Source organism: Myotis lucifugus, unplaced genomic scaffold, assembly GCF_000147115.1.
Source record: "Myotis lucifugus unplaced genomic scaffold, Myoluc2.0 scaffold_74, whole genome shotgun sequence".
Lineage (NCBI taxonomy): Eukaryota > Metazoa > Chordata > Mammalia > Chiroptera > Vespertilionidae > Myotis > Myotis lucifugus.
In genome coordinates, this window is record NW_005871122.1 from 4,423,131 (window position 1) to 4,427,601 (window position 4,471).

Genomic DNA, 4,471 nt, shown 5'->3' on the forward strand with positions numbered 1-4,471 from the left:
TCTTTAATTTCTTTATTGATTAAGGTATTACATATGTGACCTCATTCCCCCCCTAAAACCCCCCCACTCATGCCCTCACCCCCCTGTTGTCTGTGTCCATTGGTTGGGCTTATATGCATGCATACAAGTCCTTTGGTTGATCTATTCCCCTTACCCCCACCCTCCGCTATTTTCCTTCTGGGGATTGATAGTCTGATCGCTGCTTCTCTGTCTCTGGATCTATCCCTTTTCATCAGCCTATGTTGTTCACTATATTCCACAAATGAGTGAGATCATGTGGTATTTATCTTTCTTTGACTGGCTTATTTCACTTAGCATAATGCTCTCCAGTTCCATCCATGCTGTTGCAAATGATAAGAACTCCTTCTTTTTTACAGCAGCGTAGCATTCCATTGTGTAGATGTACCAGTTTTTTAATCCACTCATCTGCTAATGGGCACTTAGGCTGTTTCCAAATCTTAGCTATGGTAAATTGTGCTGCTATGAACATTGGGGTGCATATATCCTTTCTGATTGGTGTTTCTAGCTTCTTGGTATATATTTCTAGAAGTGGGATCACTGGGTCAATTGGGAGTTCTATTTTTAGTTTTTTGAGGAAACTCCATACTGTTCTCCACAGTGGCTGTACCAGTCTGCATTCCCACCAGCAGTGCAAAAGGGTTCCTTTTTCTACACATCCTCTCCAACACTTGTTCTTTGTTGATTTGTTGATAATAACCATTCTGACAGGTGTGAGATGATATCGCATTGTCGTTTTGACTTGCATCTCTCATATAATCAGTGACTTTGAGCATGTTTTCATATGTCTTTTGGCCTTCTGTATGTCCTCTTTTGAAAAGTGTCTATTTAGGTCCATTGCCCATTTTTTGATTGGATTGTTTATCTTCCTTTTGTTAAGTTGTATGAGTTCCCTATAAATGCTGGAGTTTAAACCCTTATCAGTGATAACATTAGCAAATATTTTCTCCCATGTAGTGGGCTTTCTTGTTGTTTTGTTGATGGTTTCCTTAGCTGTACAAAAACTTTTTATTTTGATGTAGTCCCACTTGTTTATTTTCTCTTTAGTTTCCATTGCCCTAGGAGCAGTATCAGTGAAGAAATTTCTTCAGCATATGTCTGCGATTTCGCTGCCTATGGATTCCTCTAGTATTTTTATGGTTTCCCGTCTTACATTTAAGTCCTTTATCCATTTTGAGTTTATTTTTGTGTATGGTGTAAGTTGGTGGTCTAGTTACATCTTTTTGCATGTATCTGTCCAATTTTCCCAACACCGTTTATTGAAGAGACTGTCTTGACTCCATTGTATGCTCTTGCCTCCTTAGTCGAATATTAATTGGGCATAGTGGTTTGGGTCGATTCCTGAGTCCTCTAATCTATTCCATTGATCTATATGTCTGTTCTTGTGCCAGTACCAAGCTGTTTTAAGAATAGTGGCTTTGGAAAAAAAAAGAATAGTGGCTTTGTAATATAGCTTGATATCTGGTATTGTGATCCCTCCAACTTTGTTCTTTTTTCTTAGGATTGCTGTGGCTATTTGTTGTCTTTTTTTTTCACAGACATAGAACGTACTCTCCAAAATTCATATGGAATAAAAAAAGACTATTTGATTTTTATGAGTTGTCTTCTTTCTGTTGCTTGTGCTTTGCAGTGGTTGCAGTTTTCTGGATTTGTGCATTTATGGCTGTCATCAAGTTCTGTGCTTTTTGGTGATTGTGTATTCAAATATTTCCATATCTCTTCTCCTTTTCATCCATCAGGGACTCTGACTATGTATCAGGCCACCTGACATTGTCCTCTGCCTACTGAAACTCTTCATTTTTCAAATTATTTTTTAAAACTTTTTTTTCATTTCCAATAGCTTCTATTTCCATGCCTCCTCTGCCTGGCTTATTAATTTTTTCTTATGAAGTTTCTGAAATGCTGTTTTTTCATCTCAGTTATTTTAGTTTTTATTTCTAGAATATCGTGTCTGATCTCTTTTATATCTTTTAGATTTCTACTTAACTTTTTGAACATATGAAATACAGCTGTAATACATATTTTAATGGCATTATTTATGAATTCTAACATCTGTGTTAGTTGTGAGTTGATTTCTATTGATTGCTATTCTTCTTATCATGGGTCATATTTTAATGCAATCCTGGTAATCTTTTATTAGATGTCATACATTGAATATTTTATCATGTTGAATGCCAGTATTTTGTGTTGCACATGAGTTTCTTTAACTTTCTTCTTAAATTCTGACATAAATTAAAGAGTTTTATGTTTTTATATCTTGCTTTTATGATGTACTAGCTGATATATAATTAGTTTTCAGTCTTAGATTATTACATACTACTGAAGCAAGATCTTCCAAAATACTCTATCTTATGTGATGCAAATTTGTTTGTTTGTTTGTTTGTTTGTTTGTTTGTTTGTTTGTTTTGTGTGTGTATCTTTTCATTCTAGCTCAGGAGAATAGGCACTGTGTCCAGCCATGTGTGAGTGACATAAATATTACTTATAACCCATTTGAATGGAGTATTTCTTTGGCTTTGTGTAATGTAAAGCTGTTATTTGCTCCCTTGAAGGCCCTTTGAGTGCTAGCACCTGCCCTGCTTGTTTTGAACTTTTATTTAATATTTGACTATTTGTGGGGTCCCATTCCCAACATGTGTGTTCAATTGATAAGCCTCATGATGACCTTCCAATTTTATTCCTGCCCACTTTTCCATGTTGATTCATTTACATTCAAATTACCCAACAAGAATGTTTCTTGTTAGCTCTGAGCTACCCCTCTCACGACTCCCAATAAAGGCACTTGCTCTGCCATTTCCTTGCCTGCTGTGAACAACATTAGGGTCTGGGCGATTTTGCGTGGCCCTCTGGACATGCCACGCCTCCCTCTTTAGGACCTGTGAGTATAATAAATGCTTTAATTTAACATGTCTTTCCCAGTGTAATTTACATGGCCAAGTTGGAGTGATCCTTAAAAAAACACCAAGAAGTCTTACTCCCCCATTTACAAATATCTTGGATAGTTTCCACATGTAGATGTTGAAACTAATTGAATAGTTGACTGGGATTCTGTGAGTTTTGTCAGGCTCCTCTTTGTCCATCTATCTCATCCCTGGTACACTGTCCCATAGAGTTTTGCTGCATATCCTAGAGACCAGTTAAGAGCTATCTCCTCTAGCCATTCCACAGGTTTTCTATGTATTTAAAACTCTGCACTAATCTTTTTTTTTTTAGCTGAAATATATAGAATTTTTTGCTTGTGTATTAGATTCTAATTCAATTGCATTTACAACTTATGTTACCAGTCAATATGTCATAAACAGCTGATTTATGAATTTCTGTTATTTAAATAAATGTGTACAAGTTTATAATACTTGGGTAGGAGGTGGACATTTGGCTAATATACTAAAAAAAATTAATGTGGTAGATGGATGTCTGAAAGGTAAAATTAAAAGAAATTCCTATCAAACTTGAGGTGGGCAATAAAACTATATTTTTATGAATATATCATAATTTTTCAATGTGCTCTAGTACCTTATTTTTATATGTTTCTCCTTAGTACTGAAGAAAATGTGGACATTCAGTACTAATTCTTATTGGCAATAATTGCTTTTATGTTTCCACTTATCTTCATATATATATATATATATATATATATTAAATATATTTTATTGTTTTTTTGCAGAGAGGAAGGGAGAGAGATAGAGAGATAGAAACATCGATGAGAGAGAAACATCGATCAGCTGCCTCCTGCACATCTCCCACTGGGGATGTGCCTGAAACCCAGGTACATGCCCTTGACCAGAATCGAACCTGGGACCCCTCAGTCCGCAGGCCAACGCTCTATCCACTGAGCCAAACCGGTTTCGGCTTCCTAGATATATTTGAACAAAATTAGAAATACCTCCACCAGTAATTGCAAGTCAGATAAGATTTTAAACCAATATTATTGCCAATGATTTCAAATAGATTTGCCAAATATAACATCTTTGAAGGACATAATGTGTTTATTTTATTTTTTAAAGGTAACTTCTTTTCTGGTTGTTAAAATTGTGTAAGACCTTCAAGTGGCTTTTATAACATTGAATCATTTGCTCTCTCCTTTTACATCCACTTCATATTCTATTTCTCATTTAGCAAGTTAACATTTTTTTTTGTTTTGTCTTGTGACTCATTGCAGTAGATTTAGAGCATGGAACATCTATTTTGACTTGTTATTGACCTTGTAATTATGCACTCATTTCCCAGAATGTTATTGAATGAACAAATTTCTTATTTTGAAATCTCAATTTGAATCTCTTCATCATTTCATTGTTCCTTTTTTATTTGCTTGCTTGGTAAAATTTTCTATTAAAAATAGACATTGCTTTTTTGTGTTTACAAATGATAAAAAATGTATTATATTCTTATGTATTTTACTTAAAGTTTTCAAATTGAAATTAATTAGAATTCTTTTACAAAACTTTATTTTTTT